The 14,015-nt window shown below is 44.5% G+C and overlaps 1 protein-coding gene across 6 annotated transcripts in view; it reads left to right on the top strand.

The window, feature by feature from the left end:
• The window catches only part of LOC147025270 (putative bromodomain-containing protein 10), a 262,359-nt gene that overhangs the window by 138,124 nt on the left and 110,220 nt on the right, over positions 1-14,015 (top strand). For 2 of the 6 annotated variants that reach the window (XR_015059415.1, XR_015059414.1), the window contains exon 11: positions 3,682-3,749. The exons of the other annotated variants lie outside the window; for them this stretch is intronic. The gene's annotated coding sequence lies outside the window, so the exon portion shown is untranslated. The remainder of the gene's footprint in view (positions 1-3,681; positions 3,750-14,015) is intronic. 6 annotated transcript variants of the gene reach the window in all.

Raw genomic sequence — 14,015 nt, forward strand, 5'->3', positions numbered from 1 at the left:
TAATAAATAAATAAACCACACAGGCCGTTTCTTCACTCTCGCGTGCCCGAACGTGCGTGACCCAGAAGTTCGATATTATTTGCAGTTTCCATTATTCGCAATTTATTTTTAATGCCCAATTATTCAATTAGCGCCAACGTATTTTACCTTTTTGCAATGTCGTGGCAAGGAAAAACAAAAAGAGAAGAGAAAAAAATTTACTTCCTGGTTCGGAGCATACCAGCACTCTGATGTTCCCGAAATTTATACACCGTCTAATATGAAAACGATCATAACTTGGGCCATTGTGTTTATCTATAAATGCGCATAAGAAATCGAGAAATTATTAGAATACACGAAGTCATCATTATCCGGAAGCCCGTACGTTGTAACCTGTAATGGGGAACGCGGCTGTGCTTCCCTTCCCCATCGGCCACACCCACGCAACAACGTGTCTTGCCATTAGTTTGTTAAATAAATGGCCATAACTTGGGAAGCACTTGTCCAATTAATGTCAAACCTTGAAAAGGCACATCCTCAGGTCCCCAGCAATATACCTGGCAAGTTTCAATTAGATTGGACCAGTGGTTGTCGAGAAATAGCGGTCACACACACACACACACACACACACACACACACACACACACACACACACACACACACACACACACACACACACACACACACACACACACACACACTGCTGGAATTATAGATAGATAGAGGCTTCAACCTCTTATATTATTTACAATTACAACAACCATAGGGAATGTATTTAACAATGTCTATATGGCGCCAGTGTGAAACCGTCCTCACGGGTTAGTGGACGTCCTGTACGCGGCAGATTCGTGTATCATTGAGTGACTGACTCAAGTACGGGACGCATGCACGGTGTCCATCTATCTTCTCTGTGCTTCCAAGTGAAGTCTGTCTCTCTCTCTCTCTCTCTCTACACACCTCTCTCTCTCTCTCTCTCTCTCTCTCTCTCTCTCTCTCTCTCTCTCTCTCTCTCTCTCTCTCTCTCTCTCTCTCTCTCTCTCTCTCTCTCTCTCTCTCTCTCTCTCTCTCTCTCTCTCTCTCTCTCTCTCTCTCTCTCTCTCTGTCTCTGTCTCTGTCTCTGTCTCTGTCTCTGTCTCTGTCTCTGTCTCTGTCTCTGTCTCTGTCTCTGTCTCTCTCTGTCTCTCTGTTAGTTCTTCTGTTTACCTTTATTGCTTCAGCTTTATTTGTTTAAGTTTTGTTGATCAAGTTATATGAGGTTTTTTTTTTTTTGTGAATTAAAACCTCAGTGTGAGGTCTCATAAACGAGCGGTATGTTTTTTTTTTTAATTGCCAATAAATTTGACAAAAAGGGGGTCATTTTTTTCCTTAAACCAGGTATCCAAAAAAAAATATTATATTTACCATGTGAACTACAATAAAAATATAAAAGAGCTAGATATTAATAATGGAATTAATAATTTTTATGCAGGGGTTTCCTGCATAAAATGAAAACTATTTCAAGTTTTTATTTCAAAACTGCATATTATTTCACACCAAGTTATATTTCAAACAGTATATTATTTCAAAACTGCATAAAATAGACATGAAAACTATTTCAAGGGTTCCACAAGGGTAAAAAGGTTGAGAAACGCTGGTCTTGACTGCTCCAAGAGATATTCAAGGCCTTTGAAATATTTTCTAACCATCCCCTGATCTGTGCCTTTCCACAACTTTATCCCGGAGGTATTTCGAAAGCTCCATGGTGCTTATGGTTGAGGCTCTGCTGTGAAATGCACTGCCCAGCAGAGGAAACCTACAGGAACAGCTGATTTTATTCCGAAATAAACAGAATCATGACAATTTAACACAAGTGGAGACCAATTAACTTGGTGTGTGATTTTGAGGGTGATTGGTTACACCTGAGCGAATTTACAATGGCTATTTCTTTGGGGGGGGGGGTGGACATTTATCCATCCAAGATATTCCAGTTCTGTATTTTAAATTAATTTTCTGAAATTTGTAGATTTTGTTTTTCACTTGGAAGTTGTGAGTTACAATGTCCATATAAAGGTGGAAAAGTCTGATTTAATCCGTTTTTGTTTTGGCTCGGCACGGCTTGGCTCAGCTTGGTATGTTTGTTTGTTTGTTTGTCTGTCCGCTCGCCAACCAGCCCAAACTACTCAACCGACCATTCTGAAATTTTCAGAGATTAATGTCACCGACCCTGCGATGGTCCCGCATTGAATTTCCTAGCCACCTGGGTTAAGTTGATTTGGTGAGAGCTGATTGACTATTCCCTCCATTCACAGGTGAGAAATGTTGGTGGGTCTTTCTTTATTATCTTGCCAAAACGAAGTTTTTGCAAGATATGTTAGTCAGCTTGTATGTTTTTTTTTTGGTTTTGTTTTTTTGTTTGTCTGTAATCACGTATAAAAAATTCTGCAGAGCACAGTTATCATTGGAAATTTTTCTAACTTCGCATGTCAGAGGCCTATAGAGGTCCCTTTCAGCTCATACAATTTTGAAGGTCAAGGTCAAAGGTCAAGGTCATTTTGTCGCAAATCAGGGGAGTCGACGAAACCCTTATTTTTTGAGTAATTTTGATCGGATCGTCTTCAAACTTCATGGGAATATAGCTCATGGTCTGGCGCTCAGCTGATTAATTTTTGGTGGCGATTGGCCTTGACCTTCATTTTTTTTTTTTTTTTGTCTGTAATCACGTATAAATCACTCTGCAGAGCACAGTTATCATTGGAAATTTTTGTAACTTCGCATATCAGAGGCCTATAGAGGTCCCTTTCAGCGCATAAAATTTTGAAGGTCAAGGTCAAAGGTCAAGGTCACTTTGTTGCAAATCAGGGGAGTTGACGAAACCCTTATTTTTTGAGTAATTTTGATCGGATCGTCTTCAAACTTCATGGGAATATAGTTCATGGTCTGGCGCTCAGCTGATTAATTTTTGGTGGCGATCGGCCTTGACCTTCATGGTTTGCGCTGGAGGTCGAAAGTTTTTGACCCCAAGGTTAAATTTTGAAATCTTAGATACCATATCGAGTAATACCTCATATGAAAGCGCTTGATAAGTGCTTTCCAGATCTGTCAAAAGTTTGACGCTATGATGTCATTTGATGACGTCATGACGAAAAAACGGATTTTTTTCATGGTTACTCTGTAGAACGATTCTCAACGGAATCTCTCGTTGGCAGATATTCCTCAAGGAGTCGCTCCTGGTGGATAGCAGCTCTGTTCACCTCAGTGTGACCTTAAAGAAGTCACACGTGGTCACCTTTTGGCAAGATACGGGTCACCCTTTGGGTGACATTGGTTTTTTTATTTATATATTGACTGCTTTTGACGTTTGCACGTGGTACATGTTTGGGAGCCTCATTGGTTTGCATTGCTGTCTGCACTATCACTGATGTCTCGCCAATGAGCGATGAAACCGATCCGGTAGCTGAGGAGATATGTAGCATTGGGATTCTCATGTGTGTACTATGTGTGAACGTCTTTAGAGTTGTTGAGGAACTCTAGGAAGGGTTCGAAGCAGCATCGCGCTTACCTTGTGTCGGTCTTCTTGGGTTGCTTTATGCAGCCTCTTCAGATAGAGGAGTGTGGAAGTGTCAATTGTTTTATATTACCCACACACACACGCATACAGGCTATCTCTAAGTCTGGAACCATCGGATGAAATAAGTAATTTATGATGTTTTTCGTTTCTTGCAGGTGCCCATTATGTCACTTCAGTAAGGAAGAATGTATCCTGGTTATTCTGCTCATCGGAAATCAGAATGGTAGGGAGCTTGCTGAGGAATTTAACAGATTGAATCTGGATTGTGCACGGATAACACAGCTGTGTCGGCAAACTGGTAGCAAAGTTCAGGGAAACGGGATACATAGGAGGTAAACCATGCAGTTTAAAATAAATAAATAAACCACACATAATCATTTTCCCCTTTGGTTCCAGACTTATGGGGTGCCCTGAATATATAGTTTGTGGCAGTCACTTGCCAGATTTATCAGTGACTTTCTTTTTTTGAATAGGATCCAAGGCTCATAATAGAGCTGGCACACACACATCTCACACACCTGGATATACAGACGAAACACGAGACAAACACAGACACCGAGTTGGGGGAAGGTGCCGTGAACTTCCCGGGGCACTCTGGATACCAGAGACGCAGCAAGGATGCCGCCACCTTTCTCACCACACTCAGCAGGGCATTTCCTCCTCGCCATGGGTGGCAACCTATGGTGATTGTCTGTGCTTTTGTCCTTTTAAATGCTGAACATCAAGCAAGGAATCAGCACGTACCATTTTTCAAGTCTTTGGTATGACTTGGCCATGGTTTGAACCACCAACCTCCCAGACTAAGAGTGGACGCTCGAACCATTACACCACCCAGTCTGGTAACACCACTTCAAGAGACTTGTCAGTGAATAAATTAGTGGGGTTTAAGCAACAGTATATTATTTGGTAGGCTAGTTTGACGTTATGGTGTCACAAATGTCTTTCCTCTTTAAAATAACTTGGAGTTTTGTGAGAAGTGATTGAGGAGCATCCTGTTTTGATTGTGTCAAACTTCCAGCTGTACATGTTGATGGTCCACCTTGTTGAAGTTTTTTTTTTCCCAATCGCATGACCTGCCCACCTTGCTTGATCCCTGCCCTGGCTCCCAGAAGTCAGGCATGGGGTGAAAGGGAAGTAGTGTGTGGGGGTATGTGCAGAGGCAGGGGGATTTTGAATGCAGAGGGTTGGGCATTGTGTGTGAATGTTTCATTCGGAACACACTGCTAGGTGGCAGTGGCTGAAATGGACATGTCTCTTGCAATCCAAGATACCTTCAGGCCATCGCTACCAGTCATTTAACAGACGTGGCCATTCATGGTGCTGTGCTTTCAATTTATTATACTAGTGCACCCACTCCCTATGCGAGCAACAGGAAGGGTCATGTTATTATTCCCTCTGTGGTATATAGATTACAGTAGATCTATTCTAGGGTACGTTATTCTTTGGGAAATGCCATAAGCATATAATGCCACAAGGATCTCAAGATTCCTCCAGATTTTTTTTCAGTTTAGTGTTAAACAGTCGTAGCGACGGTTGGAAAATGTAATCATGCATGTTTGTGGTTTATAATATTTTTAAGCCTGGTGTTGGCTTAGTGGTTAGGGTATCTGGCTTAGGATATTGTTACGAATTCGCGCCCCGTCGGCGTGCGAACGACCGCGTGTAGCCAATAGTGGCTGCTTCGCCCACCGAACGTGCAATTCAGTCGTGATCCTCTCGGAACAACGCCGGGAGCTAGTCACGGGTGGGGGTTTAACCTCACCACAACTCAGTCCACATTCTACCCGCGCGAAATAGGGTCCGATCGCCGAATGGTCGATTTACCTAAGTACCCGTGTGGATAGCGTACCGAGGAGTTGAACCATGCCACAGGTCGATTCCCGACACGAACCGCTTAAGCGGCTCGTTCCATGCTACAGGGATAACCGAGCGGAGTTATCGTCGACCTTGACGGTTCAGATTAGTTACCGGGTGTTTTAAACCCACTATTAATCCCTTACGTGATGCAAGATGGAGATTCATACAAAGGAAAGGACGCAGCGAAACAGGGAAGAATTGGACCAGCACATTTATTCCGCGCCACATGGCAGCACAGAAGGCACGTATATCACAGTCAAGCAAGAAAACACAATAAAAGCAAGCGAAGAGACACACGCAGATCGACAACCGAATAATGCAATTCACACGGCAACACTTAAAACAGTTCTACTTCACCAGACTGGCGCCACACACACACGTTTACACAGAACCCAAAAGAAATGGAAGTCGTGACTTCCCTGAGCGTGTCGAGTCCTTGGCGACCGTAACTCCGAGTCCCTCTGGCGTGGTCCACTGGGCTCGTGCCTCACGCCTGCACGTGTCGTCCGCCCGACAGGAACAATCACCAGGGACCAGGTTCGACGACCCGTGGCAATTCGACGACCTGCGCCAATTCGACGACCTTCACCCGACCACGACCAGAACCGAACGAATGACAGAACCTCAACCTCTTCCTCCGAACGAACGAAACCAAAAGCAAGGACTCCCCAACAATGCTCGACAATTCTCATTCAGGGACAAGGGAACAGGGACAAGGGAACCGACGACAACCGACCTGGGACTCTCCACGCCCATGCTTTTTGTAGGGTGGGGCTCCGCCCTTCGCTCCGCCCTGCGCCCCGCCCCGTTCTTGGCTCCTCCTTCCTTCGAGACGCTTCCAGAAAATGCCTCGAAGGGGGGCGTTCCTCTCCCCCGGCCGTGCCACACCGCGCATCCGCCAATTGGGAGAGGACGCGCCACCCCCTTTCTCACCAAGCGCGGGAAGAAATGGCGGGAAAACCCCACAGGCGTTGTCGGTTTTCTTCTCCACGCGCCGTACGACGAGGGAAGGAAGATTCAGGCGGGAGATATTCGCGCGGGCGTTTTGGGCGGGAGATCTTGGTGCTCGTTGAATGGCAAGTGACGAAGATGGTGGTAGCGTAGTTGTGGAAGGTGGCGTTGTGGTGTGAATGGCGTGATTGTTGGCGTCGTGTAGTGAATGGCGTGATCGTTGAGATGTTGGTTGTGGCGATGTTCGTTGTTGTTCTTGCACCAAAATAACGACAGCAAAAGTAAAACGACTATCTCAAAGGATCGCAGCGCGAATGAATCACAAATTTTCCCTCTAAACAATGGGTTTGGGCTAACTACACATGAATTTACCAATATATCTCATCTGAGGACCCTTTATGGTGTATTGCGAATTTCCACAGCCGTAACAATATTTAGGTCCTGAGTTTGAGCCCCGTTGGCTGCTGAATTCACACCATGTGGGGTTGATTCAGGCTGTCACCCTTCCAAGGTTGGTGAAATGAGTACCAGTGTACTGGTGGAGGGGCACAGTATCAGCATTATCAGTTGGTGGCGTTGGGATATTATTACTTCCACCACCGAAGGTGAAGGAGGTTATGTTTTCAATCCTTTCTGTTTGTTTGTCTGTCTGTGTACAGGATATCTCAAAAAGTTGTGGACGGATCCGGATGGAATTTTGTGGACAGGTTGGGTGTGTGACAGAAGAATTGATTAGATTTTGGTGAAGATTGGGATCCTTCTCTGAGAATTTTTTTTAAAGTGATTCTTCACCATTGAGAGATAGGGCCAAAACAACACTAGCACGATATCTCAAAAAGTTGTGGACGGATTCGGATGAAACTTGGTAGACATGTTGGGTTTGTGACACGGAAGAATTGTTTCAATTTTGGTAAAGATCTGGATCTCAAAATTACCTCTGCCACCGAAGGTGAAGGAGGTTATGTTTTCACCCCTTTTTCTCTGTTTGTTTGTTTGTTTGTTTGTCTGTGTACAGGATATCTCAAAAAGTTGTCGACGGATTTAGATGAAATTTGGTAGACAGGTTCGATGTATGACAAGGACGAAGTCATTAGATTTTGGTGGAGATCCGGATCCGGATCCGACTACTAGAATTTTTTAAGTGATTCTTCACCATTGAGAGATAGGGACAAAAACGATACATAGCATGATATTTCAAAAAGTTGTGGACAGATTTGGATGGAATTTGGTGGATATGTTGGGTGTATGATGACAAGGAAGAATTGATTCAATTTTAGTGGAGATCCAGATCCAGATACGGGTAAATTTGTAAGTGATTCGTCACCATTCAAAGAGAAGGATAAACCGATATAAAGCACGATATCTCAAAAAGTTGGGCACGGATTCGGATGAAACTCGGTGGAAAGTTTAAGTGTGTGACAAGGACGAATCAATTCGATTTTATTGAGGATCCGAATCCAGATCTGGATACGAGAATTATTTAATTTATATAGCGATTCTTCACCATTGAGAGATAGGGCCAAACAAGATATGTGGCATGATATTTATCTCCGCCACCGAAGGTGAAAGGAGGTTATGTTTTTATTCCTGTCTGTCTGTTTGTTACATGGCAATTTTTAGCAGCGTCTCGCGTAGTGAACGCTGCTCATAGAGAGCTCGGCGTTGTTGTTGTAGTTGTTCTTCTTCTTCTTCCAGTTCTTGTTGTTGTTGTTGTTGTTGTTGTCTTCTTCTTCTTCTTCTTCTTCTTCTTCTTCTTCTTGTGAAGACAAAACGTTAATCTCTAGGACTCGGCTCTTGTATATACAAGTTCCGGATCTCCTGAAATACTAAGCACATGTACACATCCTCACATAGATGGTGTCTTTTGAGAGCGTCTATCATGAACTTTTAAATATATTCGGACATTTGCTTTAAAGTTTCGAAAAGTTCACGTTACTATTTAAAGATTATTCCATTTATCGTATTGTAATTTCGTAAATACATTATTTATTTCGTAAATACACGATATATCGTAAATACGTTAAATACATTATGACGGGTTTCGCTATTGGCTTAATCAAGGCACGTGACGAAATATCGGAAGTTGTTGTTGTTTTTTTTTTTTTTAGCCGACAAAAGCTTTCGGACACTGCTCTTGGACACATTTGTCAGGTCAGGTCAGGTCAGGTATGGGAGCATGTGCCAGAACAGCGCGTCGCTGCGTCCACTTTCCGCCGGTACTCCAGGGGCCTCCGTCTGGCCATCCCCCAGGCAGATGCCAGGCCCATCCCCATCTCCTTGAGATGATGGTCAACCTGCTGCAACCATGAGGCACGTGGTCGGCCCACTGGCCTCCTCCACTCATGAGACTCCCTCGCTGAGAGAATCTGGTGAGCAGGATCAGCGTCAGGAAAACGAGCCACATGTCCATACAGCCGCAGCTGACGCTCACGGACTATGCAGGTAACAAATCTCATCCGAGTCTCTCTCAGCAACCGCTCGTTGGACACAAAATCCGACCAGCGATAGCCAAGGATTCTCCGAAGAGACCTGGTACCAAAGGAATTAAGTCTCCGTCTCAGATCCTTGGTCAAAGTCCAAGTCTCGCACCCATAGAGCAAGACTGGAAGTACCAAGGACCTGAAGACTCGGACTTTCGTCCTCCCGCACAGGTACCGGCAGCGCCACACCCCATGATCCAGTGAATCCATGACTCCCCAGGCCCGACCCAGACGTCTATTGACCTCTGGCTCACAACCTGCGGAGACATGAATATCACTGCCAAGGTAAGTGAATCTATCCACGACCTCAACATCCTCACCACAAACAGACACAGACAGGACAGCAGCATCCAAGATGTCACCGAAAGCCTGGATCTTTGTTTTGACCCAAGAAATCCGTAATCCCAACGGCTCCGACTCCTCATTCAGCACCTCGAGGGCCCCCAAGAGGATGTCTAAAGTCTCCGCAAAGATGACTGCATCATCTGCAAAATCAAGGTCCGAGATCTTGACATTGACATTGCCAAACGATGCACCGCAACTTGATCTCTCCGACATCCTCCCAAAAATCCAGTCCATACAAGTGCTGAAAAGTGTGGGGGCAAGTACACACCCCTGACGAACTCCAGTAACAACTGGAAATAAGTCAGAGATGGTACCACCACACTTCACAGCACTCTCAGTACCAGAGTAGAGTTCAGACATCAGATCGATCAGTTTTGGTGGCACCCCACGAAGACCAAGAATCCTCCAGAGGACATCCCGATTCACTGAATCGAACGCTTTACAGAGATCAACATAGGCTGCAAGCAGCCCCTGCCGAAACTCTCGTCTGCGTTCGGTGAGGACACGAAGTGCAAGGATACGGTCAATCGTTGACCTCTTTGGTGTAAAGCCTGACTGCTCTGGACGCTGGTGCTCAAGCAGATGGTGGCGAACCCTATCAAGAATTATCCGAGCAAAGACCTTGCCCGGCACTGAGAGCAGCGTCACCCCTCGGTAGTTGTTGCAGTCTTGGCGATCACCCTTCCCTTTCCAGAGAGGGACAACAAGGCCCCTCTTCCAGTCAGTTGGGATGATGCCTGTGTTCCAGGCAGAGCACAAAACTGCATGCAACGACGCGAGTGCAGCATTTCCACCAGCCTTGAGAAGTTCGGCATGGATGCCACAGATCCCTGGAGCTTTGCCCCGTTTCAACTGGTTCACCGCAGCCCGTGTTTCCACAAGCGATGGTGGACCACAGTTGATTCGAGGGTCAGCAACAGGGATTGTAACACCCTTGACGTCCAACTCGACAGCTGGGGGATCAGCCTGGTACAACCGCTCAAAGTAACCAGCCCAGCGGGCCTTCACTTCAGACTCCTCTGTCAAGAGCCTACCACTCTCTGCTCGAACTGCAGTGCTCCGAGGGATGGGCTTGGATGAACGTAATGCGCGAATTCCCCTGTAAGCGGGACGAGAATCACCTGTCCACAGGTGATGCTCTACCCCTCACAGATTCCTCGCACATAGGCCTCCTTGTCCACCCTCAGTGCACGTACAGTTTTACGCCTCAGCTCCCTGAACAGCTCAGCTCTGCCATTCAGCCTGGCCCTGCGACTCTGGTCAATGGTATCCAGTGTCCCTTGAGAGACAAAATTCTTCTTTGCCCTGCGGTGAACTCCAAGGCATCCACCGGCAACATCAAGGACGGTGGTCTTGAAGGTGCTCCACAACTCTTCAGGACCCCCCAAAGCACCCAGACCCCCCAAGTGTCCACTCAGCCTGTTCGCAAACTCCTCAGCTACTCTCTCATCCCTGAGCTTGGCAACATCCAGCCTAGGCTGGGATGGTACCATTCTCCAGGATTTAAGGTGCAGCTTTAGAGTTGCTACAACAAGCCTGTGGTCAGTATTGAGGAACTGAGCACTCCGGTAGACCCTGCAGTACTGGATCATCCTCCAACGACCGTCAATGAGGACATGGTCAATCTCCTTTGCCACACCGCCAGCGTTGGAATACCAAGTCCAGCGATGAGCTTGCGGGCGCTGAAACCATGAACCAGCCACCCTAAGTCCATGACTTCTTGCAAAGTCAAGGAACTTAGTGCTATTCTGGTTCATAGTTCCTGACCCATGGGGACCAACACACACCTCATAACCATCCCTATCCAGTCGATGCATTGAAATCCCCCAAGACTAGAAGTGTATCTCGTCTGGGGCACTGATCAACCACAGACTCGAGTGTGGCGTAGAATGTGTCCTTCACGGTAAGATCACTCGCCTCAGTCGGAGCATAAATAGAGACCAGGGAAATGACACCTAAGGAGTGACGAATCCTTAATCTCATAATACGCTCGTTGACCGGTGTTACCTCAATTATCATTGGGGTCAGCTTATTGGACACAGCTACAGCAACTCCTTGGGTATGGTAACCATCAGAGCGACCAGACCAATAGTAGGTGTAACCACCCACCATTATCTCGCCGCAATCCGGTCTCCGAACCTCAGAGAGAGCTGCAATCCCGATGTCCAAACGCTTGAGCTCAGATGATAACAGAGACAGGTGATCATCCTCTCTTAGGGATAGGACATTCCAGGCACCCACCCGAAGGGACCGCCTCAGGTTAACCCAAGGAGACCGCCGTCTGGTGGACGACACCTCAGCACCACTCCGACACACTCTCCCGCAATCTGACCCAGGGATGTTACCCCGTGGTTTCCCTCCTATCAAAGATTGGGGGTCCCGAAGGCTTTGCCCCAATCCCATCATCCGGTGAGCTGCCCTGCGAAGGGAAGCTGCACAGGAGGTACTCCCACGGAGTGGGTTTTCAGATTTTTTTGCGTTTTTACGTTTTGCGGAATGAAGCGTTTTACGGTGGCTGGAGTGCAAATCCTGCCACCAACCTCCTAATAAGAAGTAACCCAACTGCAGGAGGACGTCCGCAGACACAGTTGGGCACTAGATATGGATGGCCGTTGGCTCACAAGGAGCTCCTCCGCCCTTTGACAGGTTTTGTTTTTAATCCTGCTGGGTGTCCATATCCAAACACCCTCCTCACCAGAAAACCTGGTGGGGGAGACGGTTTAGTCGCCGACAACCCGACCATGGAACAGGTTAGTACAGGTTTACATGGTACCTGTAGCAGGTCACAGATCGAACCTGACCTGACAAAAACACATTTGTCCTTGTTTTATTTTTTTTTGACAAGTATGTTCTGATGTTCATCGATTCCGTTTTTTTATTTTTAAATCTGTCTGTTCACCTTTAATCACCAACAGGTCACAATTTTAAACCGATCTTCACGAAACTTCACCAAATGGTGGCGTTGGTGATCCGACAGAATCCTATTTCTTTTTGAGGTCAAAAGGTCATCATAGGCCAAAGGTCAACAACTTTTTCAGACTTCTAAAATCCTCAATTTTCATCCAATTAACTTCAAATTTGAAGACGATTTGCATATCATGCAAAGACAGGTCATTGAATTTAACCACCAACTACGTTTGAGGTCAAAATAGGCCAAATTTCTAAAATGCTCAATATTCATGCGATTGACTTGTAATTTGAAGATTATTTGCATATGTGGTCACTGAATTCAACCAACTATTATTTTTGAGGTCAAAATAGGCCAATAGGTGAACATGGGCCAAAAGGACAACATAGGCCAAATTTGTAAAATTGTCAATTTTCATCCAATTGACTTGAAATTTGAAGAGGTTTTGCACATCAGGTCATGGAATTCAACCACCTATTATTTTTGAGGTCAATATCGGCCAAAAGGTCAACATAGGTCAGAAGGTCAACATTGGCCAGATTTCTAAAATTGTCAATTTTAATCCAATTGACTTGAAATTTGAATAGGATTTACAAAATGGGTCACTAAATTCAACCTCCTATTATTTTTAAGGTCAACAAAGGCCAAAATGTCAACATGGACCAAAAGGTCAACATTGGCCAAATTTCTAAAATCCTCAGCTTTAATCCATTTAACTTTAAATTTGAAGAGAATTTGTGTATCAAGTCATTGAATTCAACTACCTATTATTTTTGCGGTCATCTTAGGCCAAAAGGTCAACATGGGCCAAATCTCTAAAATTGTCAATTTCCATCAGATTGACTTGAAATTTGAAGAGTATTTGCATATCAGGTCAATTAATTCAACCAATTATTTTTAAGGTGAAAAGATCAACACAGGCCAATTTCAAAATTGATAGGGCCAAAATTATATACTGTATATATATTTATATATATATATATATATATACTGTATATATACTGTATATATATATATATATATATATATATATATATATATATACAGTATATGCCTGGTGTTGGCTTCATGGTTAGGGTGGTGGTCTTGGGATCCTGAGATCCTGAGATCCTGAGTTCAAATCCTGCTTGGCTGTTGAAATAATACTCGGTGGGGTTGACTCAGCCCGTCGCCCTTCAGAGGTCAGCAAAATGAGTGCTAGCTTGCTCGTATCCTGTGTCGGAGTGGTGACCCGTCCAGGATTGTGCCCAATAGCTCAGGAGACTGCCTAGGCAGCACCAACGCTCGGCACAGAGTATGGTCCCAATTGATTGATTTGATATACAGGAAAATATATATATATATATATATATATATATATATATATATATATATATATATATATATATATATATATATATATATATATTGACCATAAAGTCTGGAAACATCAGCGAAGATACATTATAAATGGGTTGTTGACATTACATTACAATACATGGTATGTTTAATGACATTATATGACAAGTTCAATGTGTTGTCATTCAGAAGAAAGGCACAGTTCAATGCACTGTGCAAAATTGCAATGAATGTGGTGCATTAATGCAGCATTTCTATCAATCCCTGCACATGCATCCGTGATGCCTTGCCTCAGATAATTTGTGTCTAATTTTCACTGAATAAACATGTGCCTTCAGCATACATATGAGGGACAACACATTGAATATGTCATCTAATGTCATTGAACATATCATGTATTGTAATGTAATGTCAATAAACCATTTATAATGTATATTCGCCTGTGTTTCCAAAATTTATTGCCACCCTGTATATAATATTGTTACGAATTTGGGAATTTGATTGCACACATCATTCAGGTTCCTTTAGTCAGCTATGTCGATAAGTGCTTGTTTCCTAGAGAGCTCACCTTCCATTGTTTAAATGTTCAGAAATTTATTAGATTCACTGC

This window comes from Eptatretus burgeri, chromosome 6 (assembly GCF_056783735.1).
Source record: "Eptatretus burgeri isolate ZD-2024b chromosome 6, Ebu_testis_v1, whole genome shotgun sequence".
NCBI lineage: Eukaryota > Metazoa > Chordata > Myxini > Myxiniformes > Myxinidae > Eptatretus > Eptatretus burgeri.